At 40.9% G+C, this 21,259-nt stretch overlaps 1 protein-coding gene across 2 annotated transcripts in view; it reads right to left on the bottom strand.

Annotated features, from left to right (window-relative positions):
* Positions 1–21,259, bottom strand: part of LOC129692795 (UDP-glucuronosyltransferase 2B17-like) — a 40,129-nt gene that overhangs the window by 13,474 nt on the left and 5,396 nt on the right. The window lies entirely within an intron of this gene.

Raw genomic sequence — 21,259 nt, 5'->3', positions numbered from 1 at the left:
AGACAGGCCTTAGTAGCATTTGTTGCTAAGCTTTGCAACCAATTCTATAGACTTAGATTTTTCAAATACCTAATTTACCTGATGCTCTTAAACACCTCTTCCTCCCTTCCCATACCCTGACCTTAGGTGGGAGATTAATAGGAAAAGGGAATCTTTACCTCTTTTACCTACATCCACCTGACCAGAATCCTTGGGCTCTTTGGGGATATAACAATCTCAGTAGTCAGGATATCAGCAGTCCAGACAAACAGCAAAGCAGCAAACCACAGCAGCAGCAGAGGTGGTACCACTCAGCCAAACAGTAAGACTCCACCTAAACTACATCAGTACACCAAAGTGGGAAAACTCCCTTGATTCAGATAGTTTCCACCTGACAAACATTGAATGCCTTTTCACAGGGGCAGTTTTCCACAGGGGAAAGACAGTCTCACATCCCACACTTGGAACCAAAACAAAATCTGTATTTACATGACACAACTGAATTTTCGAAGAAATGAGAAACTTCTACTTCACATTTTGTCCAACCTATCTATCTACGAGCCTTTCCTAGGCCCAGCTGGGTAGTTTATTCTCAAAATCTTAGTGCACAAATCCCCTGAGTAGATGAGTAGGTAAATCTGTATTCCCTCCTCTTCAGGAAACACAACACCTACCATTTCTGAGATTCCCAAATGTTTCTGTTTGCCTAAGAAGCCCTTGAATATTGACATGTGATCTACCTGGGCCTCCTTGTTTGCCCTCATGTTTTACTGAAATACAAACTTTCAAACCACTGTAGGATGCATCCTTTACAGAAATTCTTTGGTTTTAAAAGCAACCTACCTTAATTAACTTCTCACCACACTGACCAATTCCTTTGCCAAAACCAAATTTTGATATTACAGATGTATTTTATCCCATGATTTGAAGGAGTAGTTTCCAACCTGGCAAGCAAGGTCAGTACCAGTTTTTGTGATAATATCATGTGGCAGAGACACCACACACACACACACACACACACACACACACACACACACACCATAGAGAATGGAGAAGGCAATCCTTTCTGAAAATTTACTCACAGATATATTCAGATATTTATTTCAGTATTGCCTTTACCAGTCAAAGTAACAATGAAAAAACCACCAACTTACAAAAAAAATATGAGAAAAAAGGGAACAATATATATAAAAGAAAAAAGAAAATGAATGAATTACAGTGGGATAGCTTTAATTATAAATAATGAGCTTGGGTGTTAACAGGTGAAATTCCTTAATTAAAATATATACACTGCCTAAATCAACCAAACATCTAAACATGAGATTCTTACCTTATAAGAAAATTACTTCATAGGTAAAGAAACACTTGCATTGAAAATTGGAAAAATAGGAGAGGCGGGGCAAGATGGCGGCGCCGGGAGGACTCTTATTCTGAGGAGCAACACAGCAGGAGAGGCACAGTGACCAGCAATCAGAACTCGCGGCCATAAAACACAAGTGATTGTGTTTCACAGGTGAGAGGATACCCCACGGTGGGGGATTCAATCAGCTTTAACTCACCCGGCTAAACCGCGGAAGAGATTCCGGTTCCGCCAGGCGCTTGGTCGCCAGCCCCAGCTACCTGCCAGCGCAAACTGGTCACGGTCCCAGACTGAACTGTGGGCCCACAGCACCATAGACTGGATTTCCCAGTCGAGAGATAACCCCACGGAGCAGGAAACAATTGGGACCAACCTCAGGTTACCCAGACATCCCCTGGAAAAGACTCGGGTTCCGCAGGTGCCCCAGGAGCCAGCCCGGACCCAGAGCCGGGACACAGGCGCCTGCCTGTGCACCTGATTCGCCGCCTGAGATAGAACTGTGGGCACCAGGGAACCAGACTGCGTGTCTCTGGCAGGAGAAAACCCCCAGCGGAGGGGGTCAGCAGCTCTAACGCTTAGGACACCCAGCACCAAAACAATTCCTGGACTCACGCAGACTCTAGTGCAGGCAGAAGCGCTGTGCTCTGCCGCCATTATTGAGTTCCCCTGGGGCACTGGGACACACAGCTGCATCCTCAGACCTACAAAAGGCAGAGAGCCATTACAGCAGCCCTCAGATACTGTGCCAAGGATCAACCAGTTATCCGTAGCTAGACTGCCAAAACTGTGGGAATCCCTGGCCCTCCAAGAGGGCTGCACCCACAGCATCTGGACCAGAGCAGTGCCTGCAGCCGCCATTCCAGACAGAGACACACAGCTTCTGCTCCAGAGTGAGGCACCCAGCCTCCAGACCAGAGCAGTGCCCCCAGGCGCCAACTCAACCTAGGTGCACATTCTCCAGGTCCAGAGCAGAGCAATCAGCCTCTGGCCCAGAGACTTGCTGAGTGCACCTCTCACTTTCCTGGACAGAACTGTGTGCCCCAGGATAACAGACTGAGTTTCCCTGTTGGGAGAAAACCCCACAGCTAGGGAATCAGCAGGTTCTTCAAGAGGACTGTACATGGAAATTTAGTGAGCAGCAGCACACTAAATTTATAACAAGAAACCCAGCAGTGGGGCAGCTATCTTCAGAACTTCTATGGGTGAGATGAGAGCCCCCCCTGCCTAACATGGACCACAGCTACTACTCAGGGCTATAAACCTGAGGTGAGCAATGGCATCTCCTGAGAAACACTGGCCATACAGTGACCATAACCAAAAAGCATAGAAGGACTCCTTCAGGAAAAATCATCTGCCGGCCAAGGGGATACTCCCTACCTCAGGACTCCAGGAAGCACAGAAACTAACAGCCAACACCTAAATCAGCCCAATGGGTAGAGGTCAGCATAAAAGCTCAACCAACAAAAGACAGAGCAATATGGCATCTCCAGAACTCAGCCGTCCAGGGGCGAACAGCCCTGAACAATGCAGCATAATAGAAAATCAAGAAGATGACCTTACATCTATGTTGATGAAGAGGATAATAGAGGAAACAAATAAAATCCGTAAAAAATTAGAGGAAGATAAAACCAAACAGATCATGGCTATCCGTAAAGAAATGGAGGAAGATAAAGACAAGCAGATTAGGGCCATCCGTGAAGAAATACGGGAAGATGCAGCCAAACAGTTTGCAGCCTTCAGAGAAGAAATAATTAAATCACTGAAAGAAATAAAAGAAACAGAGTTGAAGGAACTAAAAGAAAAACAGGAAAATACAATCAGACAGGTGAAGGAAGTAAACAAAACAACTCAAGACCTGAAGATAGAACTAGAAAAATTAAAGAAAACACAAATGGAGGAAATAATGGAGAGGAAGAATTTAGGGAAGAAAACAGGAACTACAGAGGTAAGCATAACCAACAGAATACAAGAAATGGAAGAAAGAATCTCAGGTGTAGAAGATACAATGGAAGAAATCAACCTATCTGTCAAAGAAAATGTTAAATCCAAAAAATTCCTGACACAGACCATCCAAGAAATCCAAGACAATATGAAAATACAAAATTTAAGAATAATAGGTATAGAGGAAAAAGAAGACTCCCTTCTCCAAGGCCCAGAAAATATTTTCAACAAAATAATCGAAGAAAATTTCCCCCAGTTAAAGGAGAAGCCAATAAGGATACATGAGGCCTACAGAACACCCAACAAATTTGACCAGAATAGAAAATCCTCCCACCACATAATAATCAAAACAGTAAGTGTACAGAACAAAGAAAAAATACTAAAAGCTGCAAGGGAAAAAGGCCAAGTAACATATAATGGCAAACCCATTAGAATCACACCTGACTTTTCAACAGAAACTATGAAAGCCAGAAGGGCCTGGACAGATATCATGCAGACCCTAAGAGAACACAGATGTCAACCCAGGCTACTATACCTTGCAAAACTCTCAGTCCTCATAGACGGAGAAAACAAGATATCCAATGACAAAAACAAATTTCAACAATACCTACACACAAATCCAGCATTACAGAAGACACTGGAAGGGAAAATACAACCCAAGAAAATTAGCTTCTGTCAAGAAAACACAGGAAATAATTAACCTTACTACAGCAAAACAAAAAGCAACCAAGCACACAACCTTATGAACACAGCCAACATCAAAATCAAAGGATCTAACAGCCACTGGTCATTAATCTCTCTCAACATCAATGGACTCAACTCTCCAGTAAAAAGACACAGATTAACAGAATGGATACGTAAACAAAACCCAGCAATCTGTTGCATATAAGAAACACACCTAAGGCACAAAGATAGACATTACCTGAGGGTAAAGGGTTGGAAGACGACTTTCCAAGCAAATGGACCCAAGAAACAAGGAGGAGTAGCCATTCTAATATCTGATAAAATAGACTTTCAACCAAAATTAATAAAAAGAGACGAGGAAGGACACTTCATACTCATCAAGGGAAAATTCCACCAGGAAGACATCACAATCCTGAACATCTATGCCCCAAATACAAGAGCACCCACATTTGTAAAAGAAACATTGATAAAATTTAAACCACATATAGATCCCCACACATTAATAGTGGGTGACTTCAACACCCCACTCTCAACAAAGGACAGGTCAACAAAACAGAAATTAAACAAAGAAACAATATCTCTGACAGAGGTCATGAATCAAATGGACCTCAGAGACATTTACAGAACTTTACACCCAAACACAAAAGAATTTACCTTCTTCTCACACCTCATGGAACCTTCTCCAAAATACACCATATAGTTGGTCACAAAGCAAGCCTCAACAGATACAAGAAGACTGAAATAATCCCTTGTATCCTGTCTGATCACCATGGAATAAAGCTCGACTTCAACAACAACAGAAATAGCAAAAAGCCTACACACACATGGAAACTGAACAACTTGTTACTAAATGACAGCTGGGTCAGGGAAGAAATAAAGAAAGAAATTAAAGCCTTTCTAGAACTCAATGAAAATGAAGACACAACACACCCAAACTTGTGGGACACAATGAAAGCAGTGCTAAGAGGAAAGTTCATAGCACTAAGTGCCTTCAAGAAGAAATTTGAGACAGCTCATTCAAGCAACTTAATGGCCCACTTAAAAACCCTAGAAAAAGAAGAAGCAGACACACCAAAAAGGAGTAGACGGCTGGAAATAATCAAACTCAGGGCTGAAATCAATCAATTAGAAACAAATGAAACAATTCAAAGAATCAATGAAACCAAGAGCTGGTTCTTTGAGAAAATCAACAAGATCGACAAACCCTTAGCCAAGCTAACTAAAAGGCAGAGAGACACCACCCAAATCAACAAAATCAGAAATGAAAAGGGGGACATAACTACAGACACTGAGGAAATCCAAACAATCCTTAGGACTTACTTCAAAAGCCTATACTGAACAAAATTTGAAAACCTAAATGAAATGGACAATTTTCTTGATCGATTTGACTTACCAAAGCTGAATCAGGACCAGGTAAATCAATTAAATAGTCCTATATTCCCCAAAGAAATAGAAGCGGTCATCAAAAGTCTCCCATCCAAAAAAAGCCCAGGACCAGATGGCTTCAGTGCAGAATTCTACCAGACCTTCAAAGAAGAGCTAACTCCAATTCTCTTCAAACTATTCCACAAAATAGAAACAGAAGGAACATTACCAAACTCATTCTATGAAGCCACAATCACCTTGGTACCTAAACCTCACAAAGACTCAACAAAGAAAGAGAATTTCAGGCCAATCTCCCTTATGAACATTGATGCAAAAATACTTAACAAAATACTTGCAAACCGAATCCAAGAACACATCAAAGATATTATCCACTCTGACCAAGTAGGCTTCATGCCAGGTATGCAGGGGTGGTTCAATATACGGAAATCCATCAATGTGATCCACCATATTAACAAAGTGAAAGAAAAAAACCACATGATAATCTCCCTAGATGCTGAAAAACCATTTGACAAAATCCAACATCCATTCATGTTTAAAGTACTGGAGAGATCAGGGATACAAGGCACATATCTAAACATAGTAAAGGTGATTTACAGTAAGCCCATAGCCAACATCAAACTGAACGGAGAGAAACTTAAAGCAATCCCACTGAAATCATGGACAAGACAAGGCTGCCCAGTCTCTCCATATCTCTTCAACATAGTGCTGGAAGTCCTTGCTAGAGCAATAAGACAGTTGAAGGAAATCAAGGGGATACAGATGGGAAAGGAAGAAGTCAAATTATCACTATTTGCAGATGATATGATAGTATATATGAGTGACCCCAAAAACTCTACCAGGGAACTCCTACAGCTGATAAACACCTTCAGCAAAGTGGCCAGATACAAAATTAACTCAAAAAAATCAGTAGCACTCCTGTATACAAAAGACAAAAGGGCTGAGAAAGAAATTAGAGAAACAACACCCTTCACAATAGCCACAAATGACATAAAGTACCTTGGTGTAACCCTAACCAAGGAAGTCAAAGACTTGTATGAAAAAAATTTCAAGTCTCTGAAGAAAGAATTAGAGGAAGATATGAGAACATGGAAAGATCTCCCATGCTCATGTCTTGGCAGGATTAACATAGTAAAAATGGCCATCTTACCAAAAGCAATCTACAGATTTAATGCAATTCCCATCAAATTGCCAACACAATTCTTTACAGACCTGGAAAGAAAAATTCTCAACTCCGTATGGAATAACAATAAACCGAGAATTGCTAAAACAATCCTCTACAATAAAAGATCTTCTGGAAGTATCTCCATTTCTGATGTCAAGCTGTACTATAGAGCAACAGTTATAAAAACTGCATGGTACTGGCATAGAAACAGAATGGTGGATCAATGGAATCGAACAGAAGACCCAGAAATAAACCCATACACTTACGGACACCTGATTTTTGACAAAGATGCCAAAACCATACAATGGAAAAAAGATAGCATCTTCAACAAATGGTGCTGGTCCAACTGGATGTCTACATGTAGAAAAATGAAAGTAGATCCATACTCATCACCCTGCACAAAACTGAAGTCCAAGTGGATCAAAGACCTCAACATAAAATCAGACACATTAAATCGGCTAGAAAAAAAAGTGGGAAATACCCTAGAACTCATTGGTACAGGAGAAAATTTCCTGAACAGAACACCAACAGCACAGGCTCTAAGAGCAACAATCAATAAATGGGACCTCATGAAATTGAAAAGCTTCTGTAAAGCAAAGGACACCGTCATCAAAACAAAGCGACTGCCTACAGATTGGGAAAGAATCTTCACCAACCCTTTATCTGACAGAGGACTCATATCCAATATATATACAGAACTAAACAAGCTGAAAAGCAATAAACCAAGTAATCCACTTAAAAAATGGGGAACAGAGCTAAAGAGAGAATTCTCTGTAGAGGAATATCGTATGGCAGAGAAGCACTTAAAGAAATGCTCAACCTCATTAGCCATTAGGGAAATGTAAATCAAAACAATCCTGAGATTTCACCTTACACCCATCAGAATGGCCAAGATGAAAAACTCAAGGGACAACACATGCTGGAGAGGTTGTGGAGAAAGGGGAACCCTTCTCTACTGCTGGTGGGAATGTAAACTGGTACAACCACTCTGGAAATCAATCTGGCCCTTTCTCAGACAACTAGGAATAGCGCTTCCTCAAGATCCAGCCGTACCACTCCTAGGCATATACCCAAAAGAGGCACAAGTACACAAAAAGGACATTTGCTCAACCATGTTTGTAGCAGGTTTCTTTGTAATAGCCAGAAGCTGGAAACAGCCCAGATGCCCCTCAACTGAAGAATGGATGCAGAAATTGTGGTACATCTATACAATGGAGTATTACTCAGCAATGAAAAATAAGGAAATCATGAAATTTGCAGGTAAATGGTGGGACCTGGAAAGCATCATCCTGAGTGAGTTGTCCCAGAAGCAAAAAGACACGCATGGTATATACTCACTCATATAAACATACAATATAGAATAAACCCACTAAAATCTGTACATCTAAACAAACTAAGCAAAAGAGAGGACCCTAACTAAAATGTTCAATCCCCATCCTGAAAGGCAAAGAGGATGGACATCAGAGGAAAATGAAAGTAGGAAACAACCTCGGAACCTGCTACAAAGGGCCTCTGAAAGCCAGAAGAAAACAGGAAACAACCTTGAAACCTGCCACAGAGGGCCTCTGAAAGCTTCTGCAGTATAGACCGTCAAAGCAGATGCTGAGCCTGATGGCCAACTGATGGGCAGAGTGAATGGAATTCTATGTAAGAAGTGGGAAATAGTAAGAGCTGGAGGGGACGGGAACTCCACAAGGAGAGCAACAGAACAAGAAAATTTGAACACAGGGAACTTCCCAGAGACTCATACTCCAACCAAGGACTATTCGTGGAGATGACCTGGAACCCCTGCACAGGTGTAGCCCATGGCAGTTCAGTGTCCAAGTGGGTTACATAGTAATGGGAAGAGGGACTGCCTCTGATATAATCTGATTGGCCTGCTTGTTGATCACTTCCCCCTGAGGGGGGAGCAGCCTTATCAGGCCACAGTAGAGGACAATGCAGCCACTTTTGATGGGAACTGATAGACTAAGATCAGAAAGAAGAGGAGACCTCCCCTATCAGTGGACTTGGGGAGTGGCATGCATGCAGAAAGGGGAGGGATGGTGGTATTGGGAGGGGAGAAGGGAGGGGCTTATGGGGGGGATACAAAATGAATAAAGTGTAATTAATTAAAAAATTAAAAAAAATTGGAAAAATAAATATTTTACATAAGCTAACTGCAAGTGTACTGTATTAAACATACCTATAAGTACAAGAATATAATTAAGTCATAGAGTGTATATTGTGACCTGTAAAGTCACTAAATATTTTTAAAAACATCAGTTTGACAAAACGAAATATTAGTTGCAATAATATATTTCAAATCATATACAATAAGACATTTCTAATCATTTTCAGCAAACATCCGATGTGCTTTATTCATAATAGAAACTGGATGTTCGTAGCAGCTTTATTTGTAACAGCCAGAGCTAGCAACAACCCAGATGTCCCTCAGCTGAGGAATGGATATAGACATTGTGGTACATTTACACAATGGACTACTACTCAGCAATTAAAAAGAAGGAAATCATGAAATTTGCAGGCAAATGGTAGGAAAAGATCATCCTGAGTGAGGTATCCCAGAAGCAGAAAGACACACGTGGTATAAACTCACTTATAAGTGGATATTAGAGATATAATATAGGATAATCACACTAAAGTCTGTATATTTAAAGAAGCTAAACAAGAAAGAGGACCCCGTGTAAGATAATCAATCCTCATTCAGAAAGGCAAATGGCATGGACATTGGAAGAAGGAGAAAACAGGGAACAGGACAGGAGCCTACCACAGAGGGCCTCTGAAAGACTCTACCCAGCAAGGTATCAAAGCAGATGCTGAGATTCATAGCCAAACTTTGGGTAGAATGCAAGGGAATCTTATGAAAGAAGGGGGAGATAGAAACACCTGGAGGGGGGATGAGATCTACAAGGAGAAAAAAAGAAATGTGGGCACAGGGAACTTTTATGAGACTGATACTCCAACCAAGCACAATTCATGGAGATAACCTAGAACCCTGAACAGATGTAGACCATGGCAGCTCAGTCTCCAAGTGGGTTCTTTAATACTGGGAATAGGGACTGTCTCTGTTCTGAACTCAATGGCCTGCTCTTTGATCACCTCCGCTGAGAGGGGTGTAGCCTTACCAGGCCACAGAGGAAGACAATGAAGCCAGTCCTGCTGAGACCTGATAGAACAGGATCAGGTGGTAGGGGAGGAGGACATCCCATATCAGTGGACTTAGGGAGGGGCTATGGTGTAGAAGAGGGAGGGAGTGTGGGATTGGGAGGAGAAAAAGGAGAAGGCTACAGTTGGGATATAAAGTGAATAAACTATAATTAATAAAAAATTATAAATTTAAAATTAAAAAGGAAACTGGAGACAACTTAGATGTCCCTCAACTGAAGAATTGAAGAAGAAAATGTGGTACCTTTACACAATGGAATACTACTCACTATTTAAAACAAAAGCATGACGCAACTTGTAGGCAAATGGATGAAACTTGAAAAGATGTTCCTGAATGAGGTAAGCCAGACTCAGAAAGACGCACATGGATGTACTCTCTTGTAATTGGGTATTAGTCATAAAGTACAGGATAACTATGCTACAATCAACAGACCCAGAGAAGCCAAGGAGGCCAAGGGAGGACATTTGAATCTCACTCAGAAGGGGAAATAAAATAGACATCCAAAGTATACGGAGGGAGGGATCTGGGTGAGAGATGGGTAGGGCAGATAATGGGGGAGGGGATCAGGTGTGGAGAGAGCAGGAGGGTGAGTGTGGGAGTGGCAGGTTCTGGTGAGAAAATGAAAACTGTTGGGTTGGGGAGTATCTGAGACATAGGAAGCTCCCTGGAGTCTGTGGGGTTGATCCTCGCTGAGACTCCTAAGGGATATAGAACCTGAAGTCACAACTTTGTTTAGCCAGATTGGGCTTCCAGAGGAAGGAGGGGGACACCAAACCACTCATAAAACTTTCACCCCAAAATGTGTCTCACCTACAAGAAGTGAAGCCATAAAGATGGAGCAGAGATTGAGGGAATGGGAAAACCATGACTGGCCCAACACCCTGTGGGACAGAACAAGCCTCCAACATTATTAATGACACTCTGCTGTGCTTGCAGACAGGAGCCTAGCATAACTGTCTTCTGAGAGGCTTCATCTAGCAGCTGATGGAAACAGATGCAGAGACTCACAACAAAACAATTGGAGAGTTAGGGGGAAGAGAGTGAGAAATGACTGAGGGAGCCAGCAGGGTCAAGGACACCACAAGATGAGCTACAGAGTAAACTAATCTGGGCCTATGCTGGCTCACAGATACTGAACCATCAACCAAAGTGCATGCATGAGCTGGACCCAGGCCCCCTATACAAGTATGTAGCAGGTGTGCAGCATGGTCAACGTGTGGGTTTCCTAACAATGGAAGAAGGGCTGTCTCTGACTCTGTCGCCTGTCTTTGCATCAGTTTCCCCTAGCTGAGTTGCCTTGTCTGGCCTTAGTGGAAGTCTGTCCTTACTCCTGGTACAACTTAAGATACCAGGGTGGGTTGGTACCCCTTGAGGGCCTCCCCTTCTCTAAGAAGGACAGAGGGGAGCATGAGGAGGAAGCATGAGGATGGGACTGGGATGAGAGGAGGAAGGGGGCTGGGATCAGCCTGTAAAGTGATTAAATTTTAAAAATAAATAAAAATTTAAAAATAGACTCAACCCTATGAGAGCTGGAGTTCTGAAAACCTCACTTCAATCCATGAGAAAATCACTGAGGCAAAAATTCAGCATTGGGAGTTTAGTACTAATTCAACTGGCTAAACAGATAAATACAGAAAATTTCATTCAACAGGTGCACTATAGGGCACATTCCTAAAATTTACCACGAGTAGGGATGCAAAATAATTCTCAATAAGATCACAAAAATTAAAAACATAATTTTTGACCACAGCATAATAAAACCACAATTTAACAATAGAAACATTTTAAGTTGTACAAATACACAAAATTTCTAAACATTATTTTGTATGTCCATTGAGTCAGGGAAGAAGCCAAAAAGGAAATAAAACAGTTTCTTGAAATCAGTGAAGAATGAGAACACGCCCTACTAAATCTTAAGAGATATGGAAGCTCAAGATAAAAGACCGCATGCCTACATAAAACTAGAAAATATTGAAATAAACTAAAATTGTTTGACTCAGGTCCCTGAGAAAGCAAAAATATTGAAATCCAAAACTAAACATAAGAAAGAAAGACTATCACCATGACAAAAGAGAATGAAATACACACTAAAAAGAACACAGATGAGTAAACTGAAAAGCTTTTTTAAAGATGTAAAAACAAACAAAAAAGGAAATTCGTTAGTATTCTGTTTCTTTGGCTCTGATAAAAAACAGACCCAAAGCAAGCTGGGGAGGAAAGGATTTGTTTGATTTACACATCCTAACCAAGCTTCACCATAAAGCAAAGTGGGGGCAGGATCTCAGTGTGGGACCTGAAGGCAGGAACTGAAGCAGAAACCATGGAGCAGTACTGCTTATTGAGTACTCGGCTTGCTGTCTTCTATAACACAGGATCCACTGCTCAGGTTTGCCATCTCACAGGGTGGGCTGGACACCTTCACACCAGTCATTAATCTAGAGAACACCAGCACAACCTTGCCTAGAGACCAATTTGATGGAGGCATTTGCTCAGTTCCTTAACCGTAGTCCCTTCTTCCAACAGGACCCTAGCTGTGTCAAGCTGACAAAAACTAACCATGATAGTTAGACTAGATAGCAAAAATTTAAAAATAAAAATAAAAAAAGAAAAATAAAATTAGAGCTCCACCAGTAGAGCAGCAGATCCAAAAGGCCTGGGCACAGGGGTCTTTTCTGAGACTGATAACTCCAGGCAAGGACCACTCATGGAGATGGCCTGGAACTCTTGCACAGAGGTATCCCATGGCAGTTCAGTGTCCAAGTAGGTTCCATAGTAATGGGAACAGGGACTGTCTCTGATATTAAGTGATTGGCCTGCTCTTTGATCACCTCCCCCTAAGGGGGGAGCAACCTTACCAGACCACAAAGGAAGACAATGCAGCCACTCCTGATGAGACCTAATAGACTAGGATCAGAAGAAAGGAAAGGAAGACCTCCCCTATCACTGGACTGGGGGAGGGGCACAGATGGGGAAAAGGGAGGGAGGGTGTGATTGGGAGGGGAGAAGGGAGGGATACAAAGTGAATAAACTATAATTAACAAAGATAAAAATAATTTAAAAAAGAATAACAGAAATGATAGAAAGTACTAGAAATTAAAAAGAAATAAAAATAATACAAAGAAAGATAAAGACTTCTTAATAAAGATGGTAACAGAAAATATTTTTTCGGTAGTGATTGTTTTAAAAACAACTGAATCTGTCAATGTATTTTCCAGTATCCTGAGACACATTGTATACCATTTTGAAAGAAATGAATGCATAAGTTTATCTTTAGAAGAGAATAGGCATTTATATTTCTTGTCATATTGAAGATTATATGCCATCTAAGTTTACAATTCGGTCATTATATATGCTTTAAATATTTGAAAATAAGAAAGCATAAATCATATGAATATTTGTGTAATGCTACAAAAAAGAGAACCTTAGTTAGGGAAATAAACATGTCTTTGAAGATATTTTAATAATATCGGTAGCAGAGTGGCAGAGCAAAATGGCTATATTTCTAATTCCATATATACTTAAGAAAGAAATAGTTTAGCTGGAAGAACCAAAAGTCTCCTCTTGTCTTTCAAGGAAAAAAACCATGGTACTGAGTTGGTGTCCATGTTGATTTCAGGTATTCTTTCCTAAAACTAATATTGAATATGTAAATCTTGTTTTCAAGTATTCATGATATAGTTTATAAAATAGACCTACATGCTAGTTAAAGATGTCCAAAAATTTTAATAAGATTCCACAAAATAAATTAGATTCAAATGACATAAAGTAAAATAAAAATTGAAAAAATAAAATAAAACACCTATTCCAAAATACATTCATTTTTGAATTTCTGACACTGCAATGTATAGAAAGTACAGGTGGTTCACATCTGTAATCCCAGCATTAGGGCAGCAGAGGCAGACAGATCTCTGTGAGTTCAAGGCCAGGCTGGTCTACAAAGCAAGTCCAGAAAAACTAAGGCTACACAGAGAAACCCTTTTCTACAAAAACAAACAAACAGACAGACAGACAAACAAACAAAAACCAAAAAAAATTTCTTTAAAAGAAAAAAGTGATAAAATATATACTCATTCTCAGGATACAAATCCAGAACAAAAGCAACAAAACATCCAGCAAAATATGTAAACAAAAAGGACAAACACACACACACACACACACACACACACACACACACACATAATTTTTATATAATGGAATTCCATGAACACATGCTTGTTAAGAGCTGTAAAACATGACATTTGATTGGAATACAAATAAGATCCAGTTTATATTTTAAAACACAGCAGCTTTCTTCCTAAGCATTATAAAAAATTGTAATAGACCTAGAAATTGACATACAATATATAAGGGGTGAAAAATTGAATCTAAAGAGATGTTGTCAAATGTAGATGATGACAAGAAATTGGAGTCATCACTTCTTGTTGAAGATTCATTCATAAAACTACATGGGGAAATTGTCCATGTGAAATAGAAGAGTTTACATGCCAGTTTTGTATTAACAAGTAGAGCTAAAACTAAAAACGGGGTGTTAGAGTAAACATGTTGCAGATACCCAGAGATGAGTGAATTGGTAATTGAAGACAAAAATGTTAAAAAGAGAGAAAATGGATATAAAGCAAAGACTGAATAAATTCTAAAAACATGAACATCCCATTTTATATGTAAATGTTAAATATAATTAAATACGAAATATTTGCAAAAGAGTAAATAAAAGGATCTGCTGTCTTGACCTGTCTTTGACCTGTAAAAAGGTGTTTACTAACTTTTCCAGAAGTTGCCAGTAAACCAAATAGAAGTGAAACTTCTTAATACTTATCATGAGTGTCTTTTTGTTCTTGAATTTTACCTTAAAATTCTCTTCAATTTATACTTATTAAGCATAACTATATTTTAATTGATCCAATGTTGTCTCAATTTCTCCTTTTGTTCTAGCATACCCCATAGCTCTACTCATTACAATATATCAGATTTTTTAAATTGCATCTTATCAGACCCAGAATTTATTTTATTTTTTTTAATTATTTTATTTTTTAATAAATTACAGTTTATTTACTTTGTATCCCACCTGTAGCCCCCTCCTTCATCCCTCCCAATCCCACCCTCCTCTTGTATCTTGTCCCATGCCCCTCCCTAAGTCCACTGATAAGGGAGGACCATACATGGAGATAACCTAGAACCCCTGCCTAGATAAAGCCCAGGGGAACAGGGACTGTCTCTGACATGAACTCAGTGGCTGACCTTCACACAGAGGAAGACAGTGGCAGCCAAACCTGATGAGACCTCGTATGCTATGGTCAGAGGGAAGGGGAGGAAGACCTCCCCTATCAGTGGGCTTAGGGAGGGGCATGAGAGGAGATGAGGAAGGAAGGGTAGCTTTGGGAGGGAATGTGGGAAGGGGTTACAGGTGGGATGCAAAGTGAATAAACTGTAATTAATAAAAAAATTAAAAAAACTAAAAAAGAAAAATACCCTTTATGTACCTAAAAGATATTAATATAAAACTTCAAGAGAAGATAGGTATAGTATATATATGCTATTTAGATATAAGTGCATTAACAAATGAAACTTAAATAGAGCACACCCTTAGGGTTGTGATCAAATATATTGTTAGAGATTTGCTACTTCAAGTGATGAAATATTTTCTTATACTTTGAACTAATAAGAGTAGGTATTTGCCATAATTATAGCACCAAGTAACTACCTTTTCTGTTTTCAGTTTGCCAGATGTAAACATGGAATGATGGTATTTAATGAAAACTAGTGTGCCTAAGAATTTTGACTCTGTGTCCAACATTGATCTAACCACTGTAGAAGGAGATTCCAAGTTATTAACATGTCAGTTATCATGCACATGTGATGGCAGGTGAATGACCACAGCTGTGACTGCAGACTAGAGTCCAGTTCTAATCTTACCTTTGTGGGAATTTCTTGATGGTCTTTTGCTCAAGCATTTTATTTCCAAAAGAACACCACGCCTCTCATTTATGGCTATCTATTTTTTAATTTTTTATTTAACTTTTATTAATTACACTTTATTCATTTTGTATCTCCCCATAAGCCCCTCCCTCTTCCCTTCCTGGTCCCACCCTCTCCCCCACCTTTCTGCATGCATGCTCCTCCTCAAGTCCACGATAGGAGAGGTCCTCCTCTCCTTCTTTCTGATCTTAGTCTATCAGTTCTCATCAAAAGTGGCTGCATTGTCAGGGTTCTAGGTTATCTCCATGAATAGTCCTTGGTTGGAGTATGAGTCTCTGGGAAGTTCCCTGTGTTCAAATTTTCTTGTTCTGTTGCTCTCCTTGTGGAGTTCCTGTCCTCTCCAGCTCTTACTATTTCCCACTTCTTATATAAAATTCCATTCACTCTGTCTGTCAGTTGGCCATCAGGCTCAGCATCTGCTTTGACAGTCTGCACTGCAGAGGCTTTCAGAGGCCCTCTCTGGTAGGTTCCTAGTTTGATTCCTGTTTTCTTCTTCTGGCTTTCACAGGCCCTCTGTAGCAGGTTCCTAGGTTGTTTCCTGTTTTCTTCTTCTTCTGATGTCCATCCTCTTTGCCTTTCAGGATGGGGATTGAACATTTTAGTTGGGCTCCTCTTTTTTGCTTAGTTTCTTTAGATGTACAGATTTTAGTGGGTTTATCCTATGTTGTATGTTTATATGAGTGAGTATATACCGTGTGTGTCTTTTTGCTTCTGGGACAATTCACTCAGGATGATGCTTTCCAGGTCCCACCATTTACCTTGAAATTTCATAATTTCCTTATTTTTCATCGCTGAGTAATACTCCATTGTACAGATGTACCACAATTTCTGCATCCATTCTTCAGTTGAGGGGCATCTGGGCTGTTTCCAGCTTCTGGCTATTACAAATAAAGCTGCTACAAACATGGTTGAGCAAATGTCCTTTTTGTGTACTTGAGCCTCTTTTGGATATATGACTAGGAGTGGTATGGCTGGATCTTGAGGAAGCACTATTCCTAGTTGTCTGAGAAAGCACCAGATTGATTTCCAGAGTGGTTGTACAAGTTTACATTCCCACCAGCAGTGGAGAAGGGTTCCCCTTTCTCCACAACCTCTCCAGCATGTGTTGTCACTTGAGTTTTTCATCTTGGCCATTCTCATGGGTGTAAGGTGAAATCTCACAGTTTTCATTTGCATTTCCCTGATAGGCTAATGAGGTTGAGCATTTCATTTCTTTCATAAACAGAGCAGTGTTTCTCTGCCATTCGATATTCCTCTACAGAGAGTTCTCTGTTTAGCTCTGTTCCCCATTTTTTAAGTGGATTACTTGGTTTGCTGCTTTTCAGCTTGTTTAGTTCTTTATATATACTGGATATGAGTCCTCTGTCAGATAAAGGGTTGGTGATGATTCTTTCCCAATCTTTATGGCTATCTTAACAGGGGAAATATGCACAAAGCACAGGGGTACTGAGTGCCAACATTTGGGATGCAAACAAATGAGAATTTTGAAATCATGCTATTTGCTTTCATTTTTTTAATTTTCTCTCTGTTTAAAATATTGCTTTGCTAAATATCAAGTAAAGTCTCTCACAATGTTAATTACATCCCAAATAGCTAAACATTGGTCTTTTTAAACTCTGAAACTTGAAGTGTATGTTTTCATATATTATACATTCTAATTAATAATGTAGAATGGAATAACCTATTGGTATGGTTATCCTGTATTATGTGGCTAATACCTGCTTAAAATGAATACATACCATGTGTGTCTTTTTGTTTCTGGGCTCCCTTACTCAGATGATCTTTTCTAGTTCTATCCATTTGGCTACAAATTTCCTGATTTCCTTGTTTTTAACAGCTGAATAGTATTCCATTGTGTAAATATACCACAAGTTCTGTATCCATTCTTTGGTTGAGGGACTTCTGGGTAGTTTCCAGATCTAGCTATTATAAATAAAGTTGCTATGAACATAGTTGAGCAGATGTCCTTGTTTTATGGTAGAGGATGCTTAATTTTCACTCACAAGGAAAATTCAACAACTCAAAGGATAGACACTGGAAGCAGTAGAGGAGAGGAAACAAGATGGGAGCCTACCATAAAAGTCCTCTTCACTCAGCAGGGGATTGAAGCAGGTGCTGAGACTCACAGCCAAACTTTGGACACAGTGCAGAAAGTCTTATGGAAGAAGGGGGATAAAAGGACCCAGAGGGGACAGTAGCTCCACGAGAAGACCAATAAAGCCAACAAATCTGGTACTAGGGGGAACCTACAGACAGTGATGCACCAACCAAGGACCATGTATGGAGAAAACCTAGACCCCCTGCTCAGATGTAGCTGATAGGCAGCTCAGTCTCAACGTGGGTTCCCTAGTGAGGGGTGCAGGGGCTGTCTCTGACATGAACTTGGTTGTCTGCTCTTTGATCACTTCACCCTGGTGGGGCAGCCTTGCCAGGCCACAGAGAAAGAGGACCCATGCAGTCATGATGACTCTCAATAAGCTAGGGTCAAATGGTAGGCCTCCCCCAGTGGACTAGGGGAGAGGGGTAGGGAGAAAGAGTGAGGGAGGGTGGGACTGGGAAGAGATGAGGGAGGGGGCTACAATTTGGATACAAAGTAAATAAATTGTAAAACATAAAAAATAAAATATTTTCAATAAATGTACAATTCTAATTAAATATTTACTCGTGACAAAGCCAAGATGGCGATGCCAGGAGAGCACTGTGTCTGATAAGCGGGACAGCACTCTCCATGCAGCGACCAGGAGACCGAACTCTGGGCCCTAAAACCACAGCGATCGTGTCTCCCAGGTGAGGGGAGGCTCCCACAGCGTGGGAATCTGTCGGGTCCACTCTCAGCTGCCCAGCCAGAACCCGGAAGAGATCCCGGGTAACTCGGGCTTTGGGTCTCAGGCCAGAGCTGCACACCTGTGTGTCCCGATCACTTTCCCAGGCTGATTGGTGGGCACAAGGGTGCCAGAGAATGGGAGTCCCAGTCGCAAGAAAACCCTCCAGGGAAGGAAAGTTTCGAGACTGATCACGGGTCACCCAGTCTTTCCCTGGAAGGTCTCACAGACCGCGGGTACCTGCCGCCATCACAACTGAGCTCCGGCTGCGCATCCAGCTCACCGGTACAGACAGCTGCGCTCCCCAGTGCAACAGAGACTGAGAATCGGCCCCACAGGGAAGGAAGAAATCCTGCTGCTTCGGTCACCTAGGCTTTGCCTGGGGAAAGCCTCGCAGACCACAGATCGCAAACAGGCGAGTACACCCAGCCATCACAGATCCGGGCCCAAGCAGGGAGCACAGAGTTATTGGGAACCCAGCTCCCGCAGACTAGCAGGCAGGCACACAGTCCACCAGCCCAGAGGCCTGCTTTGTACCAACTACTCCTTATAGACAGAACTGTGTGCCCCAAGACACCACAGTCTTAGAGTCACTGTCTGGAGAAACCCTCACAAGGAACAAGGAATGAAGCAAAGGGGACAGACTTAGGCAACTCAGTATATCCCCAGAAAAGGTCCCACAGACTGACCCAACCCAGGGAACTGCTGTGCCCCAGATAGCCTGCTGTAACCAGGAGAGCAGTACTCACCCGCCACAGATTACCTCTTGGGTTCTGGGGCACAGAGCCCCAACCTCAGACCTACAAAAGACCAGGAACCCTGAGATCAACCCCCAGATACTGCTCCAAGGGGCAACCAATTATCCCTAACAAAACTGACCAAACCACGGGACACACAGGATACAGCAGCTGATCACTAAATTTACAGCAAGAAACCCAGAAGGAGGGCAGCTGTCTCCAGGAGTTCTCCAGGTGAGAGGAGAGCCCTCTGGACTAATCAGGACCATAGTTACCACCCAGGTCTCTATGCCTGAGGTGAGCTGTAGCAACTCCTGAAAAACACCGGTCATCCAGTGACTATACCCAAAAAGCTGAGAAGGCTTCCTTCAGGAAAAACCATCTTCCTGCCAAAGGGATTCTCTCCACCATAGGATTCCAGGAACAACCAGAAACTGACTTCAAACACCTAAGATAGCCGAATGGGTAGAGGACAGCGTAAAAGTTCAACCAACAAAAGCCAGAGCAATATGGCATCTCCAGAACCTAGTTATCCAGGGGCAAATAGCCCTAGAAACCCCAGCATAATTGAAATTCAAGAAGATGACCTAACATCTATGCTCATGAAGAAGATAACAGAGGAAACAAATAAAATACAAAAAGAAATAGAGGAAGCTGCAGCCAAACAGTTTGTGGCCTTTAGAGAGGAAATGCTTAAATCACTGAATGAAATAAAAGAAATAGAGGATTGTTTAAACAAACAGCTGAAGGAATTGATGGAAAAACATAAAAATACAGTCAGACAGGTGAAGGAAACCAAAAAAGTGGCTCAAGACCTGAAGATAGAATTGGAAAAAAAAAAAAAAAAACAAATGGAAGAAATTGTGGAGAGAAAGAACTTAGCGAAGAAAGCAGGAACTATAGAGGTTAGCATAACCAATAGGCTACAAGAAATGGAAGAAAGAATCTCAGGTGTGGAAGATACAATGGAAGAAATAGATGTATCTGTCAAAGAAAATGTTAAATCCAAAAAATTTCTGACACAGACCGTCCAAGAAATTTAAGATAACATAAAAGACAAAACCTAAGAATATTAATAGGAATAGAGGAAAAAGAAGATTCCCTGCACCATGCCCAGAAAATATTTTCAACAAAATCATTGAAGAAAATTTCCCCATCTTAAAGGAGAAGCCAATAAGAATACAAGAGGCCTACAGAACACCCAATAAATTAGACCAGAAAAGAAAATCCTCCTGCCACATAATAATCAAAACCGTAAGTATATAGAACAAAGAAAAAATACTAAAACCTGCAAGAGAAAAAGGCCAAGTAACATATAATGGCAAACCCATTAGAATCACACACTTGAAAATCTAAATGAAATGGACAATTTTCTTGACTGATTCCACTTACCAAAGCTAAATCAGGACCAGGTAAATCAATTAAATAGTCTTATATCCCCCAAAGAAATAGAAGCAGTCATCAAAATCTCCCATCCAAAAAAAGCCCAGGACCTGATGGTTTCAGTGAAGAATTCTACCAGACATTCAAAAAGAAGCTAACTCTAGTTCTCTTCAAACTATTCCCCAAAATAGAAACAGAAGGAACATTACCAAACTCATTCTATGAAGCCACATTCACCTTGGTACCTAAACCTCACAAAGACTCAACAAAGAAAGAGAACTTCAGGCCAATCTCCCTCATGAACACTGATGCAAAAATACTCAACAAGGGGAGGGAGGGTGGGATCAGCAGGGGAGGAGGGAGGGGCTTATGGGGGGATACAAAATGAATAAAGTGTAATTAATAAAAAAAAAAACAAAAAAAAATACTCAACAAAATACTCGCAAACCGAATACAAGAACACATCAAAGATATCCTCCACAATGACCAAGTAGGCTTCATCCCAGGTATGCAGGGGTGGTTCAATATATGGAAATCCATCAATGTGATCCACCGTATTAACAAACTGAAAGAAAAAAAACCACATGACAATCTCCCTAGATGCTGAAAAACCATTTGACGAAATCCAACATCCATTCATGTTTAAAGTCTTGGAGAGATCAG

This window comes from Psammomys obesus, unplaced genomic scaffold (assembly GCF_907164565.1).
Source record: "Psammomys obesus unplaced genomic scaffold, mPsaObe1.curated_primary_1811, whole genome shotgun sequence".
Lineage (NCBI taxonomy): Eukaryota > Metazoa > Chordata > Mammalia > Rodentia > Muridae > Psammomys > Psammomys obesus.
Note: the sequence above shows the minus strand (reverse complement) of the source record. Positions and strands in the feature narration are given on the sequence as shown.